Source organism: Nomascus leucogenys, chromosome 8 (genome assembly GCF_006542625.1).
Source record: "Nomascus leucogenys isolate Asia chromosome 8, Asia_NLE_v1, whole genome shotgun sequence".
In the NCBI taxonomy this organism is placed as follows: Eukaryota; Metazoa; Chordata; class Mammalia; order Primates; family Hylobatidae; genus Nomascus; species Nomascus leucogenys.
The window spans coordinates 106,844,666-106,859,791 of NC_044388.1; the positions used below are offsets into that span (position 1 = coordinate 106,844,666).

Genomic DNA, 15,126 nt, shown 5'->3' on the forward strand with positions numbered 1-15,126 from the left:
GTTTTGGGGGGAGAAAACAGTTATTTTCCAGTAATAAAAATATTTGTTTTTAAATGAATAATTATATTTTTAAATTTCAGTATTCATCTCTAATATGGTAACTATTGATGAGATAACCTACACAAACTAAGGCTCTTAGGGGCCTTCAGTTATTTTTCAAGAGTGTGACAAGGGCCTGAGATTAAAAAGTTTGAGGCCAGGCACTGTGGTTTATGCTTGTAGTTTCATACTTTGGGAGGCCGAAGGCAGGTGGCTCGCTTGAGCCCAGGAATTCAAGATCAGCCTGGGCAACATAAGAAGACCCTGTCTCTGCAACAAGAACAAAAAAAATTAGCCAGGCGTGGTATCACACCTGTGTTCCCAGCTACCTGAGTGGCTGAGGTGGGAGGGTCACTTGAGCTTGGGAGGCCAATGTTGTAGTGAGCCATGATCACGCCACTGCACTCCAGGCTGGGTAACAGAGCAAGACCCCATCTCAAAACAAAGTTTGAGAACCGTTGCTATGGAAAGTCTATCAGGAAGGCACATAGGGATGTTTGTTGCTGACGTACTAACACTGAAAGATGTCTGTGTTGTGGTGAGTAGAAAAAAAGCAATTTGAAAATCATTATTTATGGTATGGCCCCATTTTTGTAAAACAAAAATATCTGTTTATTTGTGTATGTCCAGGAAAAAAAAGTATGGAAGGATTTTAGACTGAAATTTTTATCTCTAGGGACTTGAGCTTTCGGTGGAATAGGACAAAACTTTCTCTTTTTGGTTTGTGTGATGTTCCAAGCGTCTTTTTACAACACACTTGGGTTATCTTGTAATATGAAAAATAGGAAGATTTAAAAACTGAGGCCAGGCACGGTGGCTCATGCCTGTAATCCCAGCACTTTGGGAGGCTGACGCATGTGCATCACCTGAGGTCAGGAGTTTGAGACCAGCTTGACCAACAAGGTGAAACCCCGTCTCTACTAAAAATACAAAAATTAGCTGGGCATGGTGGCAGGTGCCTGTAGTCCCAGCTACTCGGGAGGCTGAGACAGAATTGCTTAAACCCAGGAGGTGGAGGTTGCAATGAGCTGAGATCGCGCACCACTGCACTCCTAGCCTGGGCGACGGAGTGAGACTACATCTCAAAATAAATAAATAAATAAAAATAAAAACTGAATTGATGACAGCCCAACCTGTCACTTTTTTCAGATCCCTTTTTATGAAAGAATTTGCTTAAGTTGTGTCTGAAGACAAACCAATTTCTTTGGACCCTGGGTATTCTTTTTCTAAGGGAATACCATGTTATTTTGTGTTACAGATTGTTTGTGATCTTTCATAGGCTGATCTTTCTAGAGTTGGTTAATATCCATGTAGGTTAGATTGAAAAACTTGAATTCAGAAATGTACGGTGTTGAATCAGACATGGATCTGGAAGCCAAGAATAGCATTGGTTGTTGTTGTTGATGGTGAATCTGAAAGAGTGGGCAGATGGCAACTTTTTGCCAGAATCATTCAGGGTCAAAGGGCTAGTCATATTTACAAGGGAAAAAAGGAAACCACGTTATTAAATATTTCATGCATCATATGTTCCTTTCAAATTTCAGTGGCTTGACTAAGAAAGCCACCTGACTGAGAGGGCGGCATTTGATTAAACACCTGAAGGAAGAAGATGAGCAGCAGGCCCTGTTGAAATATGTGAAAGCATTTCAGGCCGAGGGAACCAGGATGCAGAGACCTGAGGCAGAGCTTGCTAGTTTCAAGGAGCAGCCTAGAGGCCACTGCACTGGAGCAGAGAGCAAAAGGAGAGATGCAGGAGGTAAAATGGAGGGTGGGAAGAGAATGGCTGAAGGAGAGGGTGGCCTCATTGGCCATTTCAAGGATTTTGACTTTGATTCATATGATGTGGGAAGGCCTTAGAGAATTTTCCAAGGGGGCTATACTATCTGATGTATGTTTTAGTATTAAATAGAATCTCTCTGGCTGCTAAGATCTGAAGGAGAACGAGGGAGCAGGGATTCCACGGGGGCGTTGATTGCACGGAGCCAGGTAAGAGTGATGATGCTTGGACCAAAGTGGTGGCACTGGGTGGAGGGTCAGAACCGACAAGATTTGCTCTCAGATTAGATGTGGGGTATGGGGGTGTGAGAGGGGCCAAGTGTGACTCTCAGGTTTTTGAACTGAATAACTGGAAGAATAGAGTTGCCTTTTATTGAAATGGAGGTCGAGGCTGCAGTGGTAAGCTGTGATTGCGCCACTGCACTCCAGCCTGGGCAACAGAGCAAGACCCTGTCTCAAAAAAAAAATTATTTACTATCAGTTAAAACTACTTTATGGTTCTCAAAACTTTATTTAAAATAATAGAAACTTGATAAATCAACACTGTAGGCTGGGCACTGTGGCTCATGCCTGTAATCCCAGCACTTTAGGAGGCCAAGGCGGGCAGATCACTTGAGGTCAGGAGTTCGAGACCACCCTGGCCAACATGGTGAAACCTCGTCTCTACTAAAAATACAAAACTTAGTCGGCATGGTGGCACACACCTATAGTCCCATCTACATGGGAGGCTGAGGCAGAGGGATCATGTGAACCTGGGAAGCGGAGGTTGCAGTGAGCCAAGATCATGCCACCGTACTCCAGCCTGGGTGACAGAGCAAGACTGTCTCAAAAAAACAAACACTGTAATTCTCATTACTCTTAAAATTATACTAAGGCCAGGTGTGGTGGCTCATGTCTGTAATCCCAGCACTTTGGGAGGCCAATGCAGATGGATCACTTGAGCCCAGGAATTCAAGACCAGCCTGGGCAACATGGCAAAACCCCATCTCGACTGACAGTACAAAAAATTAGCTGGGTGTGGTGGTACACGCCTGTAATCCCAGCTACTCAAGAGGCTAAAGTGGGAGAATCACCTGAGCCTGGGAAGCCAAGGCTGCAGTAAGCTGTGATGGTGCCATTGCACTCCAGTCTGGGTGACAGAGTGAGACCCTGTCTCAAACAAACAAACAAAAATTATACTAAGTATCTGTATACGTTAGAAGGTGGGAGGAAGTGCAATTATTGGATCCTATAGGCATTAAAGTTAAATTTGTCAGGTTCTTTTTTTTTTTTTTTTTTGAGACAGTCTTGCTCTGTTGCCCATAGTGGAGTGCAGTGGCACAATCTCAGCTCACTGCAACCTCCAACTCCCGAGTTCAAGCGATTCTCCTTCCTGCCTCAGCCTAATTTTTTGTATTTTTAGTAGAGACGGGGTTTCACCCTGTTAGCCAGGATGGTTTTGATCTCGTGACTTCGTGATCTACCTAGCTTGACCTCCCAAAGTGCTGGGATTTCAGGCGTGAGCCACCGTGCCTATCAGATTCTCAAAGAGGTTATTTGGACAGGCTGGGCGTGGTGGCTCATGCCTGTAATCCCAGCACTTTGGGAGGCTGAGGCGGGCGGATCACCTGAAGTCAGGAGTTTGAGACCAGGCTGACCAACATGGTGAAACCCCATCTCTACTAAAAATACAAAAATCAGCAGGGTGTGGTGGCGTGTGCCTGTAATCCCAGCTACTCAGGAGGCTGAGGCAGGAGAATCGCTTGAACCTGGGAGGTGGAGGTTGCAGTGAGCCAAGATCACACCACTGCACTCCAGCCTGGGCAACAGAGCGAGACTCCATCTCCAAAAAAAAAAAAAAAAAGGTTATTTGGAAAGATTATATCCATCTACTTAATGCTAGGGATTGGATTGTGGTACATGGACTGTGAAAATGCAAAATTGGAGGTGTGTACTTTGTTTTATTTTAGAGAGGGGGTCTCGTTTTGTCACCCAGGCTGGAGTGTAGTGGCACAGTCGTAGCTCACTGTGGCCTTGAACTCCTGGGCTCCAGTGATCCTCCTGCCTTGGCCTCCCAAAGCAATGGGATCACACATGTGAGCCACTGCGCCTGGCCATGTGTGTACATTTTTTATAGGCACTCAGTTGTTTCCAATAGTCTAATATATTTTGTATGGCCTTATTTTTCATGAAACCTTACTACCCATTTTAAGAAATTTGTAATATAGAAGAAAACAGAAGTTTCAGTTGTGGGGTAAGTAAAGAAAGATGATCAAAGATGATTTGACCAAAAGAGTTTTACTTCATTTAAACGAAGCATGTTGTCAAAGAAAATAGAAGTGGGAAAAAATGTGAAATCATTTTGTATCAGTTAAGGACATAACCGTGCTTGTGCTTCAGATCTCCAAGTGTGAACACACTGATGTGTTGTAAAGTGTGTTGCAAATAGATGCATTTTTTGAGTGGGAGGGAGAGGGATGTGTTAACATGATTTAGCTGGGAATTAAACCCATAGGAATGTGTCAGGCATATTTTCTGTGACAAGGGGGTAAAAAGATTAAAATGGCTACTGAGGATGGGCTTCAGCAGGAGGAGGTCTCCCAAAGGCCTTCTCTGCCCTGTGCCTCTGCAGTTCCCTGACTCTTTGCTGTGTTCATCCCTGCCTTTTTGGTGGTTGTGCCCCTGATGTCACTCCCCTGTGTCTTCAGATCCTACCTGCTGGCCAGGTGCAGTGGCTCACACCTGTAATCCCAGCACTTTGTGAACCCAAGGTGGGACGATCCTCTGAGACGAGGAGTTTGAGACAGCAGCATGGGCAACATAGCCACACCCTATTACTACTAAAAATAAAAAAGTTAGCTAGGCATAATAATGTCATGCGCTTGTCTAGCCACTTGGGAGGCTGAGGCAGAAGGATCACTTGAGTCCAGGAGTTCAAGGCTGCAGCAAACTGCGATCATATCATTGTAGTCCAGCCTGTGTGATAAAGCAAGACCCTATCCCTTAAAAGTAAAAAACAAACAAACAAAAAACAAACCTACTTAACCTTTCAATACTCTCTTCCAGTCCCACCTCCCTTCTGAAACCATATTTTACATCTCTGGTCCTCATTAAATTTTCTGTAACTTCTGCCCTTGTAACTCTTCTGCAACACAAATGAATACATAATCATATACTGCCTAGTAGTATTTCCTAATTGTTTTATGTGAGTTTCATAGAAGAGAGTGTTGAAACGTAGGTAGGTTTGTTTTTTTATTTTTTAACTTTTTTTTTTTTTTTTAATTTGAGATGGAGTCTCACTCTGTCACCCAGGCTGGAGTGCAGTGGCGCGATCTCGGCTCACTGCAAGCTCCACCTCCTGGGTTCACACCATTCTCCTGCCTCAGCCTCCCGAGTAGCTAGGACTACAGGCGCCCGCCACCACACCCAGCTAATTTTTGTATTTTTAGTAGAGACCGAGTTTCACCGTGTTAGCCAGTATGGTCTCAATCTCCTGACCTCGTGATCCGCCCGCCTCAGCCTCCCAAAGTGCTGGGATTACAGGCATGAGCCACCACGCGTGGCCTTTTAAAAAAAGTTTTTAAGAGGTAAGTAAGGTCTTGCTTTGTCACCCAGGCTGGAGTACAATGATATGATCACTGTTCACTGCAGCCTCAAACTCCTTAAGTAAACTGTAAGCTTGTGAATGCAGATTTCATCTCATTTTCTATTTCCCCAGCATAATGCTGAATACATAGGCTCTCCATAAAAAAAGTTCTTGATAATAATGATATTAAATGGACTAAATGAGAAATTAAGCTTTTTATTCACTTACAAGGAATGAGAGAAAGTTCTCAAATAGCTAACTTATTTTCCTATGTATCCTAGGACTTTTTATCTAGTTCTGGGGTTTCTTACCCAATGAATATACTTACATATGTTTATTTTATTTATTTATTTTTGTATTTTTAAAAACCAGAACATTTATTGTGTGGCTAATCTTTGAAATTCTTGGCTGGGCTTGGTGGCTCATGCCTGTAATCCCAGCACTTCAGGAGGCCAAGGTGGGCGGATCACTTGAGCTCAGGAGTTTGAGACCAGCCTGGCCAACGTGGTGAAAACCCATCTCTACTTAAAAATTAGCCAGGCTTGGTGATGCACACCTGTAATCCCAGCTACCTGGGATTGTGCCAGTGCACTCCAGCCTGGGTGACAGAGGGAAACCCTGTCTTAAAAAAAAAAAAAAGCAAATAAATTCTTGAGATGAACTGGATGCTGCAACAGCTGCCCTCTTGGGTTTAGGCGTTGTTCCTTTATGGAAATCCACGCCGCTTCATTTGGCCAGTCCCTGTGGCCTTTAGTCTTTTAGCCTTGGCACTCCAGTCATACTTCCTCTTGCGCTTGGCGGGGTAGCCACATTTGCCACAGGTAGACTTTGGAAGGTGACAGGCCTTAGAGCCACAGTGGCCACACAATGTGTGCATCGTATTGCAGTGCTTTTCAAATGATAACTTTCCCTTTGTCATCTCCCTTCTGTGTCTGTTTTTTTATTGTGGTAAAATATACATAAAAATTACCATTTTAACCTGTTTAGGTGTATAATTCAGTGGCATTAAGTATATTCACAGTGATGCAGTCATCACCACTATCCATTTTCAGAACTTTTTCATCATCCTAAGTAGAAACTCTGTACCCATTAAAAAATAATATCCCATTTCCCTCTTTCCCCACCTCTTGGTAACCACTTTTATGCTTTTTCTCTCTATGAATTTGCTCATTCTAGGACTTCATATAACTATAATAATACAATATTTGCCCTTTTGCGTCTGGCTTATTTCACTTAGCATTTTTTGTTTGTTTGTTTGTTTGTTTGTTTTTGAGATGGAGTTTCGCTCTTGTTGCCCAAGGTGGAGTACAATGGCGCAATCTCGGCTCACTGCAACCTCTGCCTCCCGGGTTCAAGCAATTCTCCTGCCTCACCCTCCCAAGTAGCTGGAATTACAGACATGTGCCACCACGCCCAGCTAATTTTGTATTTTTAGTAGAGATGGGGTTTCTCCATATTGGTCAGGCTGGTCTTGAACTCCTGACCTCAGGTGATCCGCCTGCCTAGGCCTCCCAAAATGCGGGGATTATAGGCATGAGCCACCGTGCCTGGCCTCACTTAGCATGTTTTAAAGGTGCATCTGTTGTTACGTGTATCAGAATTTCCTTCTTTTTTAAGGCTGAATAATATCCCATTGTGTGTGTATATATATATATATATATATACACCAAATTTTGTCCATCTGTTGGTGGAACTTGTGTATGGTGGTTTTTTTTTGTTTTTTTTTGAGACAGTCTCACTCTGTCTCCCAGACTGGAGTGCAGTGGTGTGATTGCCTGAGCCCAGGAGTTCAAGCTTGCTATAACCTTGACCTCCCGGGCTCAGGCAGTCCTCCCACCTCAGCCTCTTGAGTAGCTGGGACCACATGTGTGCACTACCACACCTGGCTAATAAAAAAAAAAAAAATTTATAGAGACAGAGTCTTGCTATGGTGTCTAAGCTGGTCTTGAACTCCTGGGCTCAGGTGATACTCCTGTCTCAATCTACCAAAGTGTTAAGATTACAGGATTGAGCTCCCTTGCGTGACCTGATATTTTAATATATTTTTTAAAAAGTATAATATGCATACAGAAAGGGGCACAAATTGTAAATGTACAGCTTGATGAATGAATACCTCCACATTCCATTATCTTGCTCAAGAAGTAGAAAATTATGAGTACATCCCAGAAAGCCTTGTGCCCCCTTCCAGTTTCACTCCTGCCTTCCTCCTCCTCAGAGATAACTACTGTCTTACGTTTTAGCACCATCGATTAGTTTCCCCTGTTTTTGTTTGTAATATTCCCTTGTTATCCTTTTAATGTCTATAGGGTCTATGGTGATATGCTTTTTCCATTCCTCACATTGGTAATTTGTGTTTTTTCTCTCTGTTTCTCTCTCTCACACACCTTTTCAGTTAGTTTTGCTGAGGGTTTACCAATTTTATTAATCTTTTCAAAAAAATATTTGTTAACTTTCTCAATTGTTTTCCATTTTATTGATTTCTGCTCTTTATTTTCTTTCTTTTACTTAAAAAATTTTTTTGGTGGAGATGGAGTCTGGCTATGTTGCCCAGGATGGTCTCAAACTTCTGGCTTCAAGCGATCTTCCTGCCTTGGCCTCCCAAAGTGCTGGGATTATAGGCGTGAGCCACTGCACCCAGCCTACTTTGGGTTTAATTTGTTCTTTTTTTCTAGCTTCTTAAAGTAGAAATTTAGATAGATTCCAAACCTTTCTTGTCCAACATAAGCATTTAAAGCTGTGTATTTCCTTCTAAACACTGTGTTAGCTCTATCACATAAGTTTATCACGTAAGTTTTCATGTGTTATTATCAAAGTGTTTGATTTCCAAATATTTGGGAATTCTAGATATCTTGGTTTCTAATTTAATTTCATTGTGGTCAGAGAACATCTTCTGTAGAATTTCAGTCTTCTGACATTTACTGAGACTAATTTTATGGCCCAGCATATAACCTATCTTAGTGAATGTTCCATTTGTACTTGAAAAAAGTATGTGTTGTTGCATGTAGTTTTCTATAAATCAAGTTGTTTCATGCTTTTGTTTAAACATCTTCTATATTCTTACTTTCTATTTTTTACTTATTTCATCTATAGTTTTGCTGAGGTTTTTTTTTTTTTTTTTTTTTTTTTTGTAGAGACAGGGTTTCACCATGTTACCCAGGCTGGTCTTGAACTCCTGAGCTCAAGCAGTCTGCCCTCCTGGGCCTCCCAAAGTGCCGGGATTACAGGTGTGAGCCACTGTGCCTGGCGGTATCTCTCTTTTTTACTGGAAGAGTGATGCTGAAGATCAACAGCTATAATGATATATTTGTTTATTTTTTCCTTTAATTCTATCACTTCTTTAGTCTTAAAAGCGTTTATTCGGCTGGGCACGGTGGCTCATGCCTGTAATCCCAGCACTTTGGGAGGCTGAGGTGGGTGGATCACAAGGTCAGGAGTTCAAGACCAGCCTGGCCAAGATGGTGAAACCCTGTCTCTACTAAAAATACAAAAATTAGCTGGGCTTGGTGGCAGCTGCCTATAGCTACTCGGGAGGCTGAGGCAGGATAATCGCTTGAACCTGGGGTACGGAGGTTGCAGTGAGCTGAGATAGCGCCATTGCACTCTACCCTGGGCGACAGAGTGAGACACCATCTCAAAAAAAAAAGCATGTGTTAGAAAACAGGAAAGACTGAACAAGAACAAGAGAACTAAGCATGTAACTCAAGAAGCCAGAGAACCAAAGTAATCCCACAGTACACAGAAGAGAATAATAAAAATAAAAACAAATTAATGGAAATAATCAATAAAACCAAAAGCTAACTTTGAAAAATATTATTGATCTAGGCACACTTCTGGTAAGACTAATGAAGAAAATATTTAGCAAAGGAACAATATTTAGAATGAACATATAACTATAAATATTCTCTCAGTTTTTGCCTCTTTTTTTGTTTGTTTGTTTTTTGGAGATAAGATCTCACTCTGTCACTCGTTGGAATGCAGTGGCAATCATAGTTCACTGCAACCTCCGTCTCCCAGGCTCAAGCTGTTCTCCCACCTCAGCCTCCTGAGTAACTGGGACTATGGGCATGTGCCACCATGTCCAGCTGATTTTTTTTTTTTTTTTTGTAGAGACGGGGTTTCATCATGTTACCCAGGCTGGTCTTGAACTCCTGAGCTCAAGCAATTTGCCCTCCTAGGCCTCCCAAAGTGCTGGGTTTACAGGTGTGAGCTGTTGTGCCTGGCTGGTTTTTTTCTTCTTTTTTTTTTTTTTTTTTTTTTTTGAGACAGAGTCTTGCTCTGTCGCTCAGGCTGGAGTGCAGTGGAGTGATCTCGGCTCACTACAAGCTCCACCTCCTGGGTTCATACCATTCTCCTGCCTCAGCCTCCCAAGTAGCTGGGACTACAGGCGCCTGCCACCCCACTCAGCTAATTTTTTTGTATTTTTTTTTTTTTAGAAGAGTTGGAGTTTCACCGTGTTAGCCAGGATGGTCTCGATCTCCTGACCTTGTGATCTGCCCGCCTCGGCCTCCCAAAGTGCTGGGATTATAGGCATGAGCCACTGCGCCCGGCCTGGTTTTTTTTTTTATAGTTTGTGTTTTTCTGCTGAGATTCACCATGTTTTCATTCATTAGGCCTATCTTTTCCTCTAAATCCTAGAAGGTATTTGTAAAGACCGTGCCTGCTAATTTAAATATCTGAGTCATCTTGGGGTCTGTTTTTGTTGATTGCTTTTTCTGTACATTATGAGTCAGATTTTCCTGCATTTTTGCATGTTAAATAATTTTGATTGTATGCCAGATTGTATGTGGGTGTTATATTGTAGGGATTCTCAATCTTGTTATCTTTCTTTAAAGAAGTTTTCATTTTGTTTTGACAAGTAGTTAGGTTACTGTAGTTACTTAAATTATTGTAAGTGACTGGTCGTTATGTTCGTTTGACCCTGCCAGGTTTGGTTTTATGCTTTGTTAGTATGGATTTGTCCTTGGTCCAGACACCTGGCCCTTACAATAGAGGGTACTCTTTAGACTTAATGCTTGGCCTTTTTGGGGTCAAAACAAAATAACAGAGGTGCTCAGCAAAGTCTCTCCACCCTGGATGAACTGGTACTTAAATGTCTTCCAGCACAGTGAAACCTCTGTGTCTGTGCAGTTTTCAGCCTCACAGCCACTGCTGTCTGCTAAACTTCATAGAATCTGGAAGCAGTGGACCCATAGGATACTTCCCACCATCATCTGCCTACCTCTGTGTTCTGTTACCCCACCTGTGCCCTCATCTTCTCTCAGATTTCTTGCCCTACAAATTCTACCTGCCTCAGCATCCTCAAATCCAAGTCTTTGCTTCCTCAGTTCACAGAGATGGCTGCTGTCAGTTTAGGTTTCATCTCCCTGCACTGTGTTTGGGAAGGTGCCCCAGGCAGGAAGTTGGAAACAACATGCTTATGTTTTTCTCTTTCCTCAAGGGTCACAGCCTTGCCTTGCCTGTCATCTAATGCCTGAAAACAGTCATCTCAAATATTTCAGCCGTACAGTTGCTTAGGACAAAAGGATATCTAATACCACTTTTACTGCATTATGGACAGAAGCAGAAGTTCAATTCTGCATATTCTTTTTTTTTTTTTAAGATGGAGTCTCACTCTGTCGCCCAGGCTGGAGCGCAGTGGCGTGATCTTGGCTCACTGCAATCTCCACCTCCTGGGTTCAAGTGATTCTCCTGCCTCAGCCTCCTGTGTAGCTGGGACTACGGGCATGCACCACCACGCCAGGCTATTTTTTTTTGTATTTTTAGTAGACGGGGTTTCATCATGTTGGCCAGGCTGGTCTCGAACTCCTGACCTCAAGTGATCCACCTGCCTTGGCCCCCGAAAGTGCTGGGATTACAGGCGTGAGCCACTGCGCCTGGCCAGACTTTTTTTTTTTATTTTTTTGACGTGGAGTTTTGCTCTTGTTGCCCAGGCTGGAGTGCAATGGCACAATCTTGGCTGACTGCAACCCCTGCCTCCTGGGTTCAAGTGATTCCCCTGCCTCAGCCTCCCAAGTAGCTGGGATTACAGACATGTGCCACTACACCCAGCTAATTTTGTGTTTTTAGTAGAGATGGGGTTTCTCCGTGTTGATCAGGCTGGTCTCGAACTCCCAACCTCACGTGATCCGCCCACCTCGGCCTCCCAAAGTGCTGGGATTACAGGCGTGAGCCACCGTGCCTAGCCTCCGGCCAGACTTTTAAATGTTAGCCTTGCAGGTAGTTGTGCAGTAGTATCTCCCAGCCTTAATTTGCCCTTCTTTGATGACTCATGCACCTTTTCATATGTTTACTGGCCATTTGGAATATATGTGTACCTATGTATCTCTTGCCAGTTCACCTCTTTTGTCCATTTTTCTATTTATGTTTATTCCTCATTGATTTTTAGGAGTTATTTATGTATTTTTTCCTTTTTTTTTCTTTGTTTGAGGCAGTCTCATTCTGTTGCCCAGGCTGGAGTCCAGTGGCACAGTCTTGGCTCACTCCAACCTTGACCTCCTGGGCTCAAGCGATCCTCCAACTTCATCCTCCTGAGTAGCTGGGACTATAGGTGTGCACCACCACTTCTGGTTAATTTTGGTATTTTTTGTAGAGTTGGGGTTTTACCACGTGGCCGAGGCTGGTCTCAAACACCTGAGCTCAAACCATCTGCCCACCTCGGCCTTCCAAAGTGCAGGGATTACAGGCCTGAGCTACTGTGCGTAGCCTGTGTACTCTCAATACGGGTCCTTCGTTGAGTGTATTTATTATGACTATCTTCTTACCCTTTGTGGTTCACCTTTTCACTCTATTTATTTACATAATTATAGCCATTGTGCTTTTTCACTCTCTCTCTCTCTCTCTTTTTTTTTTTTTTTGAGATGGAGTCTTGCTCTGTCACTCAGGCTGGATTACAGTGGTGTGATCTTGGCTCACTGCAACCTCCGCCTCCTGGTTTCAAGAGATTCTCCTGCCTCAGTCCGCCGAGTAGCTGGGATTACAGGCGCTCACCACCACACCCAGCTAGTTTTTGTATTTTTTTTTTTTTTTTTTGAGACGGAGTCTTGCTCTGTCACCCAGGCTGGAGTACAGTGGCGCAATCTCGGCTCACTGCAAGCTCCGCCTCCCGGGTTCATGCCATTCTCCTGCCTCAGCCTCTCCGAGTAGCTGGGACTACAGGCGCCCGCCACCACCCCCAGCTAATTATTTGTATTTTTAGTAGAGACGGGGTTTCACCGTGGTCTCGATCTCCTGACCTCATGATCTGCCCGCCTCGGCCTCCCAAAGTGCTGGGATTACAAGCGTGAGCCACTGCGCCCGGCCTGTATTTTTAATAGACAAGGGGTTTCACCATGTTGGCCAGGCTGGTTTTGAACTCCTAACCTCAGGTGATCCGCCCACCTTGGCCTCCCAAAGTGATGGGATTACAGACGTGAGCCACTGCGCCCGGCTGCTTTTTCACTCTCTTAATGGTGTCTTTGATACACCTTAATTTTGACTTAGTCTAATTTAATCTTTTATGGTTAGTACTTTTTTTGTGGTCTGTGTAAGAAATCTTTGTGTCAACCCTAAGGTCACAAAGAAGTTTCACTCTTTTACATCTCATGTTTATAGTTGGCCTGGAATTGTTTTTTCTGTGTAGGGGTGAAGGTTCATTTTTTCCCTCATATTGACCTAGCTGTTTAATTGAAAAGAACATCTGCTGCTGTGTAAATCAGGTATACATGTATGTGTGGATCTGCCGGGGAACTCCTTACCATTAATTTGTCTGTCTGTCCTTGCACCATTATTACACTGTATTACTGTAGCTTTAAAATAAATCTTAATGCCTGGTAGAATAAAGCCTCCTGTTTTGTTCTTCAATATTGTCTTGGCTTGCTCCTTTGTATTTCCATATACATTTTAGAGTGGGTTTTATCAGCTTCCGTACCCAAACAGAAATACTCTTAAGGATTTTCTTCTCTGATTGCACTAAATCTATAGGTTTCTTTGATCCTAGAAATGAATAATAGAAGATAAAGAATTCTTATTGATGAAAGAAAGCCATTTCAGGAAACTTTTTTTTTCTGTTAATGATAAAGGCTAAATGATTCCTGTCAATTGGTTCAAATTTTCAACTTTCAAAATACCTGCTGCTGCTTTCCAATTCGCCTTTCTCTATTCTTCTTTTTTTTTTCAATTGTATTTTTCTTTGACACTCAGTACTTGTCCCTTGATAGTGGAGACCATGTTTATACATTTTCATGGATCGAACAGTATTTTTTTTTTAACAGATTATCTACTTAGTGAATACGCAGTTGAATCTACTTGTTTGGCAGGTTCGGGCATTGAACAAGTACTCAGTGCCTGTTCTGTATCAGGTACTGTGTCAGTCTGGGGTAAGAGAGCCAGGAACAACATAGCCAACAAAAGGCTCTTTGTGTCTAATTTATATTCCTGAGGACCACCACTGGCCATCTGCTTGGGAGAATGGTTATGGCTTGAATAAACAGTGTGGAGTGGGTCCAGGGAACTGGCTGAGGAAAGGGAACATTTACTCAACCTGATCTTCTTTGTTAAGCAGTGGAGAGACCCCTGGTGGAGCCAGCAGTACCCTTTATCTATAATAACTTGCTTTTCATCTTTTTTATATCAGTGACTGCTTGTGGCCTCTCACCATATCTGGTGGACTCGTTTTCTCTGTGTATTTAATTTTTCTCCTGGAAATGACTAACAACTGCTTCTTAAGTCCTCATTCCTTTCTCCAGGTTTCTGGTGCTGCCATAATTTGTTCTATCCACTTAGGATACTGCTGTAGTGGGAATATTGTCCCTGTTACCATCTTCAGGTTACAAACCTTTTCCCCAGCTTGTGGTAAAATCTCAGGGGTCTGGTGGACCCCACTCATTTTAGGATGTATATGGGAAGCTAACATTACAGGCACAGTATTTTTTTTTTCACTGTGTCCGTCTGTTCTTCAGAGGAGCAAAGGCTAGCATGACCTTTAAATCCTCCTTTAAGAGTACTGAATTTCTGCCAGGAGCGTGGCTTGTTCCTCAAGTGTCGCTAGGTTAATTGTTATTAGTGATGAGGGATGAAATTGCGAAATCTTAAAAAGTAGAGAATTCCTTCAGATTTCATTCTTGAGAGGTAGAAAACAAGAAATAGAATTGCTAAACAAAGAAGGGGAGTATTTTTAATAGAGATATTTGTATGAGAATAAGAGGATGGGGCCATAATCTGAGGATTCCTGTCTTGGTTACTCTTTGGCTTAGTTGGATCTTGGGTTGGTTTACTTCCTGTACAAATTGTGAGTTACTAGGGGCTGAATTTACAGTAATATCTAAACTGATTGGAACCGTCACTTGAATAGAATTTAGTTTTGGCATGTTCACTTTTATGAGAAAGAAAGAAAGGCAGCCAACGCAGTATCAAGAGTTTAGTCAAAACAAAACAACTCCCAGATTTGCCCTGGTACTGAATAGATTCAGCATAAATGTTTGTACTTTCTACTTCTTGAGTATCATATAGTAACTTATTGTTTCATTGGTGATTCTGCAGCATCCTAGGTTGCAGAGTATCTCTTGTGGATGTGTAAAGTTAAAAAAATTTTTTTTTCCTGTAGCAGGGTCTCAGTGTTGCTCAGGATGGTCTTGAACTCCTGGGCTCAGGTGATTCTCCTGCCTCTGCCTACCAGGTAGCTGTGAGTACAGGCATGCACCACTGCACCTGGCTGTAAAGCACTTTTTTGGGAGGTCTATGGTTTAGGTAGGATAGGCATTATTCCTTTC

General features: G+C 42.7%; 1 protein-coding gene and 1 pseudogene across 1 annotated transcript in view; one reads left to right on the plus strand and one right to left on the minus strand.

Annotated features, from left to right (window-relative positions):
* ABL1 (ABL proto-oncogene 1, non-receptor tyrosine kinase) overlaps nucleotides 1–15,126 on the plus strand; it is a 168,566-nt gene that overhangs the window by 5,987 nt on the left and 147,453 nt on the right. The gene's annotated exons all lie outside the window — the stretch shown is intronic.
* LOC115836299 lies at nucleotides 1,396–6,299 on the minus strand (annotated as a pseudogene).